At 37.2% G+C, this 16,241-nt stretch overlaps 2 long non-coding RNA genes across 2 annotated transcripts in view; one reads left to right on the forward strand and one right to left on the reverse strand.

Moving 5' to 3' along the window:
* Positions 1 to 16,241, reverse strand: part of LOC103876022 — a 151,520-nt gene that overhangs the window by 57,754 nt on the left and 77,525 nt on the right. The gene's annotated exons all lie outside the window — the stretch shown is intronic.
* On the forward strand, positions 4,761 to 10,201 carry LOC103876019. Its single transcript, XR_004176179.1, has 3 exons — positions 4,761 to 4,914; positions 6,957 to 7,066; positions 10,131 to 10,201. It is a non-coding gene; the product is annotated as an uncharacterized LOC103876019 (long non-coding RNA).

The following is a 16,241-nucleotide window of genomic DNA, read 5'->3' on the forward strand; positions in this document are numbered from 1 at the left end:
GAAAAATGGTCCAGATCCTTATCTCTATAAGGGCAATGTAGGCCCATGGAGCATACTTAAGAGGCCCCTAAGTATGCAAAAGACACATTCACCTATAGCAACTCAGGATGAACATTGCACATTTTTTTTTTATTTAAAGTAAGCCTTTTTAGTAGTTTTTACAGACAAGGAGGCCTATAAAAATGTAGAAAAAAAGCACTAATATATTTCTCTGTGCTGTGGTCAAAATTAAGTCTCAAAGGAGAAAAACAATTCAGCCTAGTTTTTTCCCCTTATTTTGGCTTCTAGTTTTCATTTTTCTAAGCAATTATTTTCTAATTCAGTTGCCTAATAAGAATTTTCAGGTTAAATTGACGAAAGGTACTTTGTAAAATCAAGAACTAGCATTACGTCAAATTAAAGTTTGGCCTTTTGCAGTGAATGAAGCGTTTTCTATACAGAAATCCATGGCTATAACTCGGGAGTGATGCAGAGGTTAATTTTTTTTAAAATTTTTCTTTCTTTTTTTTCTTTTTGATTCGTTCTAATGAAACTTCTCTCTCTCTCTCTCTTTTTTTCTTGCTAGTTGTTATTGTGTCTCAGAATTGAATGTGACCCACTGTACTTTGCCGCTGCTTCTCTTCTCTCTCTCTCTCTCTCTCTGTAATGTACGACAGTAACTACTACACAAAATTTGCTCTGTAAAGCCGCAATTGTGTGAGGCTGGTGTTCACTTGGAATGTTGGTACAGTACATGTCACCATGTTTAGGTCCCTGCCCCCTTTTCTACCTTGGCTTTGGGAAATCCTGTTCAGCCGTTACAGTAGAGAACAAAATGCCCAGAAAAATGGGAGAAAAGATTGCAGGGAAAGTCTGTTTACCCAAGACACATGGACCAGCAGCCAAGATAGCCTAACCAACTTTGTGGTTTAACTTTTCTTAAAGTAGAAACCACAGGACAAAGCTCATGGAAAACAGTAAGAGAAATAAATGTTGGTAGCATCCCCTCCCTTTTTTATTAGTCATACAGAAGAGAATCATTGAATTTTAAAAGGACAAGCACAGATGATAGAATCATATATTTTTCTATACATTATTGATGAGTGACAGTAACTTAGATGGAAAAATGAATTCGCTCCATTCAATAAAAGCAAACAATGCAGATTTCTGGAATTGGATCCTCATGGTGGTGTGACAGAACCATGGTCAAGTTTATGTGTGGGTCTACTAGAAGTCCAATTATTTTAGGTTCTTACAATTAAAATGGATCACTATTATATTTCTCACTCTATGACTCTATCAAATAGAGTCAAGTCCTTAAATTTGACTTCAGTGTTACCAATCTCAGACCAAAGTATGTTTCACTTTCATTCAAGCCACCCCCATAGTTCTAATTACATTTTAAAATGACTAATTTATAACCTTGATTTCTCATGGTCTAGCTTGGCCCATACTATACTGATCTTTTTTTATGGTTAGACTTACATCATGATGGTCTAGTTCAATTTCTTCCTTTGGAAGAAATTGCTATTTATTGTTCCCTGAGTCTCTGGACTATGGAGTGAGCAGATGTTAAACCAAGTTCATCCTAACTAATGGATTTGCTAGCAGATGTAAATCATAGTGCTCGTTTGAGTAAAATGTATTATCTCGGAACAACCAATAAATAAATTGGCATTAGTTTCATATTTCTCCAATATTTCTTTAATTGTCTCTGTAATGTAACACTTTTATAACACTTAATTATGGAATAATTTACTTAATCCATATGGAAAGTGAAACTATTACATACTCTGGTCAATCAAGTGTTATTAAAAAATCATGCTCAATCTTGAACCTGCTAAAATCAAGACTAGAAAAACTCTAGAACAAGCTCCCTGAGATGTATATGCATCCAGAAAATTATTCAACCATTATAACTCATGAAGGAATTTGTATAACATTTATTGATACAAATTTATATTAAGACTGAAAATTTGTAGAGTTGGACTAGTTGGTGCATAATCTTTAATTCTCATTGATTCTGAAAATCAAGTTGTCTTTGCAGAGGGTCATGTGGTCCACATACCCAACTACTTGATACCTAAATATTTACTTGTTTTCAGAAATCGTTTTGGGGTCCAACGGAAGCAAAACCATTTTCAAAGACTGGGATTAAATTGCATCCTCCTCTCATTGATTTTCAAAAAAATTCCCTTGCTCAGAATTAGTTTTCTGTAAGTAACACAACAAAAATTTTTATTCTAAATTTGGACCTTAAAATGTAGTGATTCTTAAACTGTGCATCCACAGAACACTGTGTGATAAAGGTTGCCCCAAGAGGTTCTACCACTAAAAGTAATATATTTAGGGTTACCAGTTTAGCAAGTAAAAATGCAGGACACTCAGTTAGATTTGAATTTCTGATAAACAATGAATTTTTTTCAGTATATAAAAAAAAAGTATGTCCCTCTGCCTTCTGTAAATGAACAAGAACTAACCTAGTGATACGGTTTGTGTCCCTACCAAATCTTATCTTGAATTGTAATCTCCAGGTGTTAAGGGAGACATTTGGTGGGTGGTGAGGTGATTGGATTATGGGGGCAGTTCCCCCACGTCGTTCTCATGATAGTGAGTAAGTTCTCATGAGATCTGATGGTTTTATAAGCGTCTGGCATTTCCTCTTCTCACACTTCTCCCTCCTGCCACCACGTGAGAAGGTCCAATCTTGCTTCCCCTTTGCCTTCTGCCAATATTGTAAGTTTCCTGATGCCTCCCCAGCCAAGTGGAATTGTGAGTCAAACCTATTCCCTTTATAAATGACCCAGTCTTGGGTATTTCTTCATAGCAGTACAAGGAAGGACTAATACACCTAGTCATGAAATTAAGATTTTTTTTTTTTATTCACTCTATGTTCCTCGATTGAGGAAGCATCTTTAAGGTTAAAATTAGTAAATCTGGGTATGTTATATCTCACAGATGTATCAGTGAAATACTGTTCATTATGTTTGTATAACATCCTTCCCATATACAATAGCTTATTTTTGTACCTGTATTAAAATTTTCCAGTTAGCTCAAATCTAGGAAATTTATATAAGTATATTTTGCATGATGAATTGTTAAATCAAAAATTTCAGGTATAAATATGCTCCTAAAATTTAAGATAATGCCATAAGTTAATAAATCTCTGTCACTGCTGATACTTGGGGATTGATTTATTTTTTAATTTGAAAATTTAGTAGAGCGTATTGAGTACCTGGTCTATGTTGGCACTAGAGATACAAATATAAAGTAACATCCCCTCCTTCAGGAATCTCACAGTTAAATAGGCAAAAGCAGAAATAGCTAAGTGCAAGAAAGTGTCAAAGTTGCTATAAAACCTCAGAGACATCCACACATATTTGATACTTGTCTTAAGAATACATATTCTAGAAAACTGAAGTGCTTCTAAAACAAAGTGATTAGGTAAAGCATTTTTAAAACGAGCTTTTATTGACTGCACACCATAGGCCAGCCACTGTGCTAATTTAGGTTAATCCATAATCTAAATGAATCCTCATAATTCTGTGACATAGACAATGTTATTATTCCTTTTTCAGGTGAGGAAACTGAGGCAGAGTGAAGCAGAATCACTTGTTCCAGTACACACATCTACTAAAGGGTGGTCCAAGAGATTCCTGCTGTGAATAGAAGAAGCCAGGATACAGGATTGAGTCAAATGACCTGTAGTTTTTGTTTCTTCTCAGAAAATTCACTTATGGATCAGAGCCTCTATTTCTAATATAAAAAATACTGGAATGGTCAAAACATTGTTGGAGCAATCCCTGAATATATCTGAGTTCTTCTCTACTGGACTGACTCATATACATATATTTTTCATCATCACAATTTTGCTCAAGAAAATTCTCATAGATTATAGCCTTAACCTGTATATGACGATTTCCTCAGCATCAATTAGAACATCAGAAGGGAGTGTATCTTTTTGTTTGAGACGGAGACTCACTCTGTCACCCATACTGGAGTGCAGTGGTGCAATCTCGGCTCACTGCAACCTCCACCTCCCAGATTCAAGCAATTCTCCTGCCCCAGCCTCCTGAGTAACTGGGATTACAGGTGTGTGCCACCACACCTGGCTAATTTTTGTATTTTTAGTAGAGACAGGGTTTCACCATGTTGGTCAGGCTGGTCTAGAACTCTTGACCTCGTGATCTGCCCGCCTCGGCCTCCCAAAGTGCTGGCATTACAGGCATGAGCCACTGCCCCCAACCAGGAGTGTATCTTTCAAAGTGATTAACACTGGAAGACACCCAGATGGCTTCACCAATGAATTAATTCACACATTTAAGAATGAGATAATATCAATTCTGCATAAACTCTTTCAGAGTATTAAAAAAAAAAAGACAGAATACTTTCCAACACCTTAGGAGGCCTGAATAACTTCAATTATAAAACTCAACAAGCACATTTCAAGAAAGAAAAATTACAGATCATTATATTTTATACAAATAGGTATAAAATTATTTTAAAATTAAGTTCAAATATATAAACTGCCATTTGTAGTTCAAGTATGGTAAAATGTCAGCAGTTTCATGTGGTTCAAATCAACATAGCAATCTGGATCTAGTTATCTTTAAGAACCAAATGAGCTTTGAAAAAAAATCAATGTAAATCACACGAAAAAAGAAAAATAAATGAACATTTTGATAGATGCAAAAAAATATCTGATCAGATTTGACACTCAACCATGGTAACAACTTTTGGGTAACCTAGTTATAGACATATTAGTTAATAAAGAATATTCTGTTAAGCAGAATTCTATGATCTCCAAGATTCCCACACAATTGTATGCAAGCTCTGTACAACTCTCTCTTGTTGAGTGTGGGCAAAATCTCACACTCAGTCCCAGGATTAAGTTACTAATCACTTGATGTCTTAATTGAAAGGCAGATTACCCAGGTAGGCCTGACTTAACCAGATGAGTCATTACAGGGAATGGGACCTCCCTGAAGTCCAAGAAATTTGATGCAGGGGAGAATTCTCCTTTGCTGGCTTCAAAAATGGAAGAAGCCAAATGGCCAGGAATTGAGAGTGGCCGCTGAAAGTTTAGAGAAAACGCCAGCCAATAGCCAGGAAAACAACAACAACAGGGACCTCAATCCTACAACTGAAAGGAACTGAATTCTGCTAATGAATGACCTCGGAAGAGAATCAAGAGCTCCAGATAAGTACCTAGCCCCAGGCTGACACCTTAATTTTAGCCTTGTGAGACCCTGAGCAGAGTATCCAGTTGAAACCTGTCCAGATGTATGACATACAAAAGTGAGATAATGACTTTGAATTGTTTTGAGTTGCTGAATTTATGGTAATTTGTTATGCAGCAATAGAGAGCTAAGGTAAACAAGTACCTAAAAATCTATAGAGAGCATCATGCTCAGTGGCAAATATTGCAGACTTTCCTGAGATCAGGAATGCATTTTCACTATTTCCACTCATTACTGTACTGGCCATCCTAGCAAATGCAACAAAACAAATAAACAAAATAAATAAATAAAAAGCACAAATATAGAAAAAAATGAATAAAATTGTCATTGTTTACAGACTACGTGATTCTAGAATACTAGACGATCCAAAAAAATCTACAGACTTTAAGAACTGACAACAATTTTAGCAATGTTGCTGAGTCCAATGTCAATATATGACAATAATTTTATTTTCTTATAATGCAATATAGTAATTGCTTTTGTGGCTAGTAAGCAACACGAAGTAGAAAATAAAATTTTAAAATATTATTTATGATTACATGAAAGAACAGACATGTGAGAAGTATGAAAAATGTGTAAGACTTTTATACTAAAAGCTATAAAATATTTAAATAAATTAAAGGGGATCTAAACAAATAGAAAGTCATACCATGTTCATGAATTGGCTCAATATTGTAAATCTATCAAATCCCCCACAAACTAACCTATGTACTTAATGCTTACCCAATATAAACTCCAGTAGTTTTTACTTTTTCTGATAAAATTAACTAGTTCTAAAACTCATATGGGAATGCAAAAAAGTCCAAAAAGAGCAAAAAAAGGTATCGTCACACATCAGCTAGGTAGAGAGAGAATGATCTTTTCAATAAATGGTTCTGTGTCTATTAAATAGCGTTAAAGAAAAGCAAATGTGTCCTAACTCTTACTTTACATTGTGTGCCAAATTAAATTCCAGATTTACTACAGATTCAATTACGAAGGAAAAACTACAAAGCATTTGGAGAAAAAAAATACAGCAGAACATCTTTCTCACTTGGGTGTAGCAAATATTTTTTAAAACATGACACACAAGGCACATCTCTAAAAGATAAACATTGTTAATCAAACTATATTGTAATTAAAATGGTGTGTTCCTCAAAAGACATAAATACAACAGTTAAAAGGCAACCTACAGAGTGGGAGAAGATATTTCAATGCATATATTCAAGAAATAACTTATATTCTAAACTTATAAAGAACTTCCACAAATCAATTAAAAACTAGGCATTCCCAATAGAAAAAGAAACTGAAAACATGAACAAATACTTTATAAAAGAAGATCTTCCATGGCTAACAAATTTATGAAAAGGTGACCAAATTCATTTATAATCAGGGATATCCATGTTAAAATTAGCATGTACCCACTAGGAAAACTAAAATAAAAAAGACAGAAGGACCAGTACCTACAAGGATGTGGAGCAACTGAAACTCTAATACACTAATATCAGGATGGTAAATTGGTGCAACCATCTTGCAAACCGTTTGGGAGTATCTATAGTATCTAAATATCTGCATATCCCCTCACTCAGTTAAAATATTTAGTGTAAAATATTTTCTAAGTAATTATGAAAATTTTATTATCTTATTATTATGAACACCTCTTAATATTATTTTATATTAATCATGAATAATTATCGATAGCAATAAGTTTATTAAGTAGTGTTATAATTATAATTTATATTCTGTATTTATTCACAGACTAGTGCCTTCTGCCTTCTGGGTAGGTCACATCTGAAAGATAATCCTTTTTGAATCAGTTTGAATGTTCTAGTGACCAGGCTGCACAGTTTCTCTTGACATTTAAAAATGTAAGTTGTTCCACCCAGCCACAGAAGCATACCTAATGTGTGATTCTTATTTATTTAAAGGTGAAAACAGACCAAACTAATCTATGGTGTTATAAGTCAAGATGGTGGTTGCGTTTGGTGTTGATAGTGACTGAAAAGGGGCATAAAGGTGGGGGCAGTGCTTCAGGAGTGCTATAATGGACTTTGTTCTCAGTGTGGGTGCTGATTGCATGAGTGGGTTCTGATTTTAAAAATTCGCCAACGTGTGTGTTTTAATGTGCAATTATGTGAATAAATATTACACTCCAATAAAAAGTGATTTTTTTTCTTCTAAAAAAAACCGGGATACATGTGTAGAACATGCAGGTTTATTACATGGGTAAACATGTGCCATGGTGGTTTGCTGCACCTATTGACCTGTCCTCTAAGTTCCTTACCCTCACCCTCGACCCCCCAACAGGCCCTGGTGTGTGTTGTTCCTCACTCTGTGTCCGTGTGTTCTCATTGTTCAGCTCCCACTTATAAGTGAGACTATGCAGTATTTGGTTCTCTGTTTCTGTGTTAGTTTGCTGAGGATGATGGCTTCCAGCTTCATCCATGTCCCTGCAAAGGACATGATTTCATTCCTTTTCATGGCTGCATAGTATTCCATGGTGTATATAGACCACATTTTCTTTATCCAGTCTATCATTGATGGGCATTTAGGTTGGTTCCATGTCTTTGCTATTGTAAATAGTGCTGCAGTCAACATATGTGTGCATGTGCCTTTATAGTAGAATGATTTATATTCCTTTGGGGATATACCCAGTAATGGGATTACTGGGTCAAATGGTACTTCTGGTTCTAGATCCTTGAGGAATCACCACACTGTCTTCCACAGTGGTTAAGCTAATTTACATTCCTACCAACGGTGTAAAAGCATTCCTGTTTCTCCACAGCCTCACCTGCATCTATTATTTCCTGAATTTTTAATAATCACCATTCTGACTGGCGTGAGATGGTATCTCATTGCGGTTTTGATTTGCATTTCTCTGAAGATCAGTAATGTTGAGCTTTTTTTCATGTTTGCTGGCCACATAAATGTCTTCATTTGAGAAGTGTCTGTTCATATCCTTTGTCTACTTTTTTTATGGAGTTGTTTGGTTTTTTTTCTTTTAAATATGTTTAAGTTCCTTGTAAATTCTGGATATTAGACCTTTGTCAGATGGGTAGGTTGCAAAATTTTTCTCCCATTCTGTAGGTTACCTGTTCACTTTGATGATAGTTTATTTTGCTGTTCAGAAGCTCTTTAATTAGGTCCCATTTGTCCATTTTGGCTTTTATTGAAATTGCCTTTGATGTTTTAGTCATGAAGTCTTGGCCCATGCCTATGTACTGAATGGTATTGCCTAGGTTTTCTTCTAGAGTTTTTATGGTTTTTGGTTTTGCATTTAAGTCTTTAATCTATCTTGAGTTAATTTTTGTATAAGGTGTAAGGAACAGGTCCAGTTTCAGTTGTCTGCATATGACTAGCCAGTTTTCCCAGCGCTATTTACTGAATAGAAGATCATTTCCCCCACTACTTGTTTCTGGCAGGTTTGTAGATCAGACGGTGTAGATGTGTGGTATTATTTCTGAGGTCTCTGAGAACTATTACACTCCAATAAAAAGTGAAAATTTTTGAAGTATTTTCTTCAAGTCCTTTTCTGTAAGTAATTTGCATAAACATGACCACATATGTTAAATGGTAAGGAAATTTGGCAATAGTAATTTCATGCAATTCTGTTATACTCTGAAAGTTTCTTGATTCATTACTCTGTCACAAAGAAATATTTGCTTGATTATGATTTTTTGTTTTAATTTTCACTCTATTATGTTCCAAAAGAGGATATTAAGAAACAATAAAAAAGTGTTTTCATTCTGGTGGTAAGGATGCCAATCATAAAAATAGCAACTACCATTTTTTGAAAGTTTATTATGTGTCACAAGCATTGCATGGATTATCTCTGATATTCCCAATATCTGATGAGATTAGTTTTGTTATTTTCTTGCAGATGGGATAACTGAGGCTCAGAGACTTTATTTAATTTTTCCAAGTCCACATGGATTTATGTCAGGTTTCATTCCCAAATCCGTTCTTTTAGGACCACATCACATTGGCCATGGGTCTGTTTCTCACAACAATGTCGATTCACTGAAATATACCACGAAGATCGCTTCTGTGCTGACCACTCAGCTCTATAGAGACTGGGAACACATTCGCTTCCATTTCTAAGGATTCCTAAGGAATCCTTAGGCTGTGGATGTTTTTGTTTTTGTTTTTAACCTTATCTTCCTAAGTTAATATCCCTCCTAAGTACTTAGATAGAGCTTGGAGCACCATGAAAATGTACTAGATATTCAATTTCATCTTCTGCTTTGTAAAAATATAAAAATGAATTGATGGCTGGGTGTGGTGGCTCACACCTGAAATCCCAGTGCTTTGGGAGGCTGAGGCAGGCTGATCATGAGGTCAGGAGTTCGAGACCAGCCCAGCCAATATGGTGAAACCCCGTCTGTACTAAAAATACAAAAAATTAGCCAGGCGTGGTGGCAGGTGCCTGTAATCCCAGCTACTTGGGAGGCTGAGGCAGGAGAATCACTTAAACCTGGGAGGTGGAGGTTGCAGTGAGCCGAGATCATGCCACTGCACTCCAGCCTGGGCAAAAGAGCAGGACTTGAAAAAAAATGGATTGATAGTCTAGACATCCTAAAGCTAATTTTTTACAACAATTACGGTAAATAAAATAAAGAGACATGAGTGAAAGGTGGTAGAAGATACAGTTTTATCTATCAAGAGAAAAAATAATCTTTCATCAATAATCTATCACAAAACATAGATCCTCTTTGACTATCATGTGGAACTCTCGACAGAACTTTTAAACCTTCCTGGTAGAGAAAAGAGAGGATGGATTTATTTGTCTCCTTGCAAGAAGATAGAGAAGTAAAGCTACTTACACTGATTTTTTTAAAACATACATAAAGACAAAAATTAGACTGATAGAATTGCATTATAGACAAACTTTTCTCCCCTCACCTCTTCTTCCCCTTTGCCTCTTCCCCACAGTCACACGACTTTTACTTCCACTCCAATGGTGCATGTCTACAGAGGCAGTTCCTGGGCTAATGTTAGTGATGCACAGATTAATTTAGTTCTTCATAAAAAATTCACTGAGTGCCTGCCATATATACCAGATGTTTTATGTATTGGATGCTGAGGCTACAATGGTAAGTTGGATATTTCTCCTGCCTTCAGAAAGCTTCCAGTCTTGTCACTAATGGATTTGGGGCCCAGTACCCTTAAAATCACCTCAGAGCTGCCTGAATCCATAGACTACTTGCAGAATCACTGGTTTTACTTGGATCAAGCCATTTGAGAAGGAGTCTGTCTCAACAGTCCCCCAACTTCCACCCGCCCTGCACCTTTATTTAACAAGTCACGTGTTTTCTGCAACAAACACAATTTGCCATCCATTTAATTTCCCCTTCAATACTCAAGTTCACACTCTCCTTTTCATTGTCCCTTTTGTCCCTATGTTCATGGCCCCCTCCAGTTGTATCCTAGGAACAAGCGTGTGAACATGCATCATCTCTCCAACTCTTTGAAGACAGGGGCCCCTCACTTTTAGTTAGTGCACGCTTAGGATACCTCGTTCAGACTTGGTTTGCATAGTCAGTTTAGCTTAGGAAATATTGTTGGAACTGACTATTTAACTCAATAACTCTGAGACTACCTATTCCATATTTCAAAACAGATTGGCTAATCCAGAAGTGTTTCTCTGGGATGAGGTCAGCTGAGGTGGAACAAGAGGGCACACTATTCAATGGGGGTATTTAGCTCATTGTTTTTGACGTGTAATCACAGGCCAAGAGTTTGCCAAGAGTAACTGATAATGAGCATTGAGTTTCCCTTGCTAAAGTTAATTCTGTGAGAAAAAAATTCAAATAGAATTAAATGAAAATTCAATCATTGATCCTTCCCAGAATCTGTCCTAACATCAAAAATTCCAGAGTTTCTACAGCAAAGTAGGGTGGAATAATTCCTAGAACCACAGAGAGTTGTATAGAATTAAATAGAATTCTTATGAGCAAAACTACCAAGTGCTATTCCATTCCCAGTCTCCTTTCCTAGAAAGGTGTCCAGTTATTTCAGAGGTCAATGTGAAAGGTTTATAAGAATTATCCTGTTCTCTAATACCCTGTATTCACATTTTAGAATGACTTTATGTCTTTCAATCTAATGCCCTGTATTGGAGAACATTGTTCTTTAATACAACTTTTCCTCCAAGTAAATTTTTCCACCAAGTAAAGCAAAGGATAAGCAGGAGTGGGACTTGAAATCACCACTTACAAGGTATGGGATGGATTCCTCAAAGAAGAACCCTCAAGACTATAGCAAATGCAGACTCTCTACATTTGCTAATAAAATCCCTTGCTGAGTAGCCACTAAACAGTGCAACACTCCAATCCCTTATTGAATCCCAGCTCATACTTTCCAAGACAGTTAGACTCCTTCTAAGCTAGACTTCACAGATGATTTCCATGCTTTTGGGAAAATACAGTTCTGGAGCACAATTAAACTGTGACCCTGGATGAGGCAGGTCATCTAGACATACCAACATGGTGTAGTGGCTAAAAGTCAGATTGCCTCATTTTGTTCTGGACTTGCTGGATTTGTTTGAGTGCCAGCTTCACCACTCACTATACAGTCACCTTGTGGAGTAATTTGCTTAACTTCAGTTTCCTCAGCTGTGGAATGGTAGAAATAACCTTTATTGAGCTATTTTTATGACTGATTTAGACAACCTGTGTGAAATGTTGAGCATAACGTCTGGCATGCTTGAGTGCTCAGTAAATTATTATTTGCCCCACTCCACTGAATCTCAGATGCAAAACGTGTGATGGATACCATATCCTTCCAAAGTGGGGCAGGCTTTCCGCTCTTGCGATTGCACAAATTCTAAATCTTAGAGTTTCTCTTGGAGATACCCAAGTCTTGAGGAAAATCTTCACTGCTTAATCCTGAATCCCAAACTACAAGAGGGAATTTATAACTTCCAAATAGTTAAGCATTGAAAGGTGGGATTGGAAAAGTGTCCTTTTAAAGTAATTTGAGGGCATCAGCCTTCTCACTAGCATGTCCCAAAGTGTGTTCTGCCTAGCACTAGTTCTGCAAAATGCTAAAAAAAAAAAAACCCTCCCATGAGCAAATACATTTTAAAAAAATTACCACCTACCATCTCTCTCTCTCATAGGTTTTTAGGTACATCAACATATTAAAAGTATGAAAAGATCATGCAGAAGAAAAAACCTGTTCCGCTTCATCTCACATAGTATTTCTGCCACTTATTTCATTGCAGATACTTTGTTAATATCTTGGAACTCGTGTTTTTAGAAAAACACATTGGAAATGGAGGAGACTGTCAAGGACAATAATAAATATGGTTCTGGAAACACCTAGCATTCCATTTTGCCAAATTCTAAAAAAATTAAAATAATATCTTAAAAATTGCACTGTAGTTAGTACTGGGCACAATTAAGTTCTCCTTTCACAAAATGATCTTACCTGGGCCTGCATACCTGAGGTATTGCTCACACTGGCATGGTTACAAGGGTCATGTACACAAAGATGACCTATTTGTTTGTGAAGAACTTTATGTACTTATTAAACACAAATAGCTTGAGTTTGATTTTGATTTTTCAGAAGAAATGTGTCTTTCTTAGAAAACTGATCATCGAACTCCATTCCATACCAGTTTGTTTTCCCTTTTCGCACTCTCTTTGTGTAGTAACCTACTAAAGACTCTGTTCCCACAGGTTTGGGGAATAAAAAAGAAGCCTACAATCCCCCAGCCCCCACTTCCCTTTTCCCTCCTAATGCCCCAGAGCAGCTGGTAGGGTTTATTGCTCTTCCCCAACATTGGCTCCGTTCTATACACAGAATAAGATTGATGACCCTGCTTCTAAATTGTGAAGATCCAGCATGCGCCTTTGTCCTATGTCCCGTGAGGATGAATTGGCATCAGCAGCACTCAGTAAAGAGGCAGCACTTTTTAGTACATCAGGAGTGACAGTGACAGTATGGAGCAAGCCTGTGGGGGCCTCTCCACCACCCCCACCCTTGTCAACCTCTACCTTGAGCTCAGTACCCACTGGGGCAGACTGCTGCCTCACCAGACAATACCATGGAAAGAGTGCTCAAGTCCAAATCCCCTGCAGGGCCCATTTTGCAAGGTTGGCTGGGGGAAGCTGTAGCCACAGTGAAATGGCCCTTTTTTTAAAGGCACCTTCAGTTACAACTGTGAGGGTACATAGATATCAAGCCAACAAGGCGGGGTGTGTGTGTGTGTGTATGTGTGTGTGTGTGTGCAGGAGCATGTATAACCACACATCTGTACACCTAAGAAGAGAGAAGCCAATCAATAACTACGCTATATTTCTTAGCTCTCCTCTTGGAAGTCAACCTGCATGACTCCAAAGACAGGTTGCACAAACCTGGCATCTTACAAGATTCTCATCAGGCTCTCATTTTTTTGTGTCACTAGTTTGGCTGAAATAAAAACTCAAAGCCCCCACAATATTGAACCACCATTCCAGACCCAGCCAAGGTTTGGAACATAAAGTGAGCTGAATGAACCAGCCTGTAGGCAACCCAGGGAAAGTAATTGTTCTTCCTAACAGCCCGGCTGCTTTTCTGCTTAGCATCTGAACAAGTTAATTTGGAAACATGGCCTTCTGGAAAGAAATGGCGCTTCTCTCAGCATCCCATGGATTCATGAGGAGAGATGCCCTTTCACCAGGTAGAAACAGTAAATTACATTTGAAATCCATTTCTATTGAATGAGGTAAAATCCTTCTTTTTCCCAGGAGCTCCTCTTTTTGCCTGGTAGCACCATTTAACATCAATTGCCCAACTTCAGAGTTCACTTTTTGCTCACATCAGTGTCTGGCAACTAGGGGAGGAATTTTACTAGTTGAACAAGGAGCAGTTGAATTAAATACAAAATCACATAAAGAAGTTTGCTCTTTGCCAATCCTGGGCTTCAAGGAACTGATCTCAGCAGCATCTAAATTGGACAAATTGGCTAAATTGATCCTGCTTCATAGAAAGGGTAGTTCATCTAGATCCAATCAATGGCAGATTGAGGTGTGATGTGAAATGAGGGGAAGGAATCAGGCAGCCAACTATTCTAGGGTAGGAGTCTGGCTTTAAGGAGTAAAAATGCTTCCATTTCATGTTGGTTTTATTACCCCCTAAACACCAGTGCCCTTGAATTTTGTGCTTCAAGACTGCCCTTGTGTTTGAGCTGAGGGCTGGATGGCAGTAAGCTCAGAAAGAGAGAACTAGAGAAATCTAATCTAGACCTTGTGTCTTTTGTTCTGTCCACAGCTTGACAAGTCTGTATTTGACCCTCCATTACCAGTTAATTAAACAACAAAAGCAGAGATGACCTTCTATGTTTCTGGCATTGAACTAGATCTTTTACAAAAAATAGTTTTAATACTGCAGGCCTGGAAAGTCAGTTATCAAGTATAACTGAGTAGGTTTGCCTGGATGTTCACCCCAGTCCCCAGTGATTAGTTGTGTGATATGGGGTGAGTCAGTTTAGCTCTCTGAGACTCAGTTTTCTCATCTGTGAAACTGGGATAGTGAAATTGCCTACTTCATAGGGTCATGGAGAGGATTAAATATGATACTTTATTTAACAAGCACTTGTTACAGAGCTTCTTAATCTCATCTGGGGAAAAAGGCTCAGAGAGATCAATTTATCCGAGTCCTTACTAATAAGTCACAGAGTTGGGGGTTCCAAACTAGATTTACTGTATACCAAGGCCCATGCACCTTCCACCAGGTCATGTTGCAATGATCAGAAGCAATCATTATATGCCCTGTGCCGTATGCTCTGTTCTAACATCTGTAAAATGGAAAGGCAAAGGAAATCCAATATATCATTTCTCTTCTCAAAAGCAACTAATTTATGGTGCCAACCATAAGTGGAATAAGAGTCTCCAAAAGATGCTCTGTGTCACTTCAGACAACAACAATCCTATTCGTATCTCCATATATCTTATGCTACCAGGCTTGAATCTTAGGAAACTTTCAGTAGTCACTTCTTGTTCTGTAACATTACAGCTGTTTGTATACTTATAGACTTTCCTATCCCCTTCATAGAAATTATACATTTATATATGGCTCTTTCTTCTTCTGGGCAGTAACTCCTTGGATGCAAATATTGCCTAACATTTTCATGGTAAGTTCTGAGCAAATAGATGCTGAATGAATGAATTACTGAATAAATGAGTACATTTCTTTATTTGCCAGGAAAGAATTGGGCATTGCTTGCATAACTTCTGCCTAAGGCACAGGGGGCAGGTGCCAGTATAAAAGACATTGTCCTGAAGAAATTTATATAGCATATCAATATTTTCCATATAATCATACTGATCAAGTTTGCATTGTTGTTTGTGTTACTTTTGTAAACCTTTTGTTTTCATCCAGACTCTAAGCTCTTGGAGAGTGGAAACCACGATGAATACTCCCTTATTTATTCCATGTAACACCCTGGACAAGAGTAGGCTTTGATTTTGTCATGTTGAATTCAATTACCAGTTCAGTAAGAGAGACGAGACAAATTGGCAAGCAACCCATGTGTACCAGTATACTCACAAATGTGGAATATTAGGATATTAGGATAAAATATGCTCAGAGTTGAGAGAATTTAATGAAACCCATAATCCTTAGGTAGGACAAATGTCTTCAGACAAATAAATTAAGGTTTACTGTCACATATGTGAAACCTGAAAGAGCCAGTCTGTAAAGTTGGATTCTAAGTGGCTAACTGGGCCTAAATTCAAAATAGAGTGAAATGGCCATTTGCTCACTAGAGGTCATACACATACTCTGTGTTGCTGGAAAACCCCCATGCTCGCTTAACTTTGGGATTTGTATAGCTGTCTGTTCCTATTTATGCCACCTGAATCAATCAATGGACAATGACTTGCATTGGCCAATCAGAACTCAAGAAGCATCAACCAATTAAAACTAAGCAAGTTTGCATTTTTTATCCGCGTAAGCAAACCAAAGTGGGAAACCGGGCAGGAAATTTCTCTATAAAAGACAGGCCTTCTCTTTGTTCTCTTGAAACATGGCTGCATCTCCCACGTTTGCAAACTGTTA

Source organism: Papio anubis, chromosome 9, assembly GCF_008728515.1.
Source record: "Papio anubis isolate 15944 chromosome 9, Panubis1.0, whole genome shotgun sequence".
Lineage (NCBI taxonomy): Eukaryota > Metazoa > Chordata > Mammalia > Primates > Cercopithecidae > Papio > Papio anubis.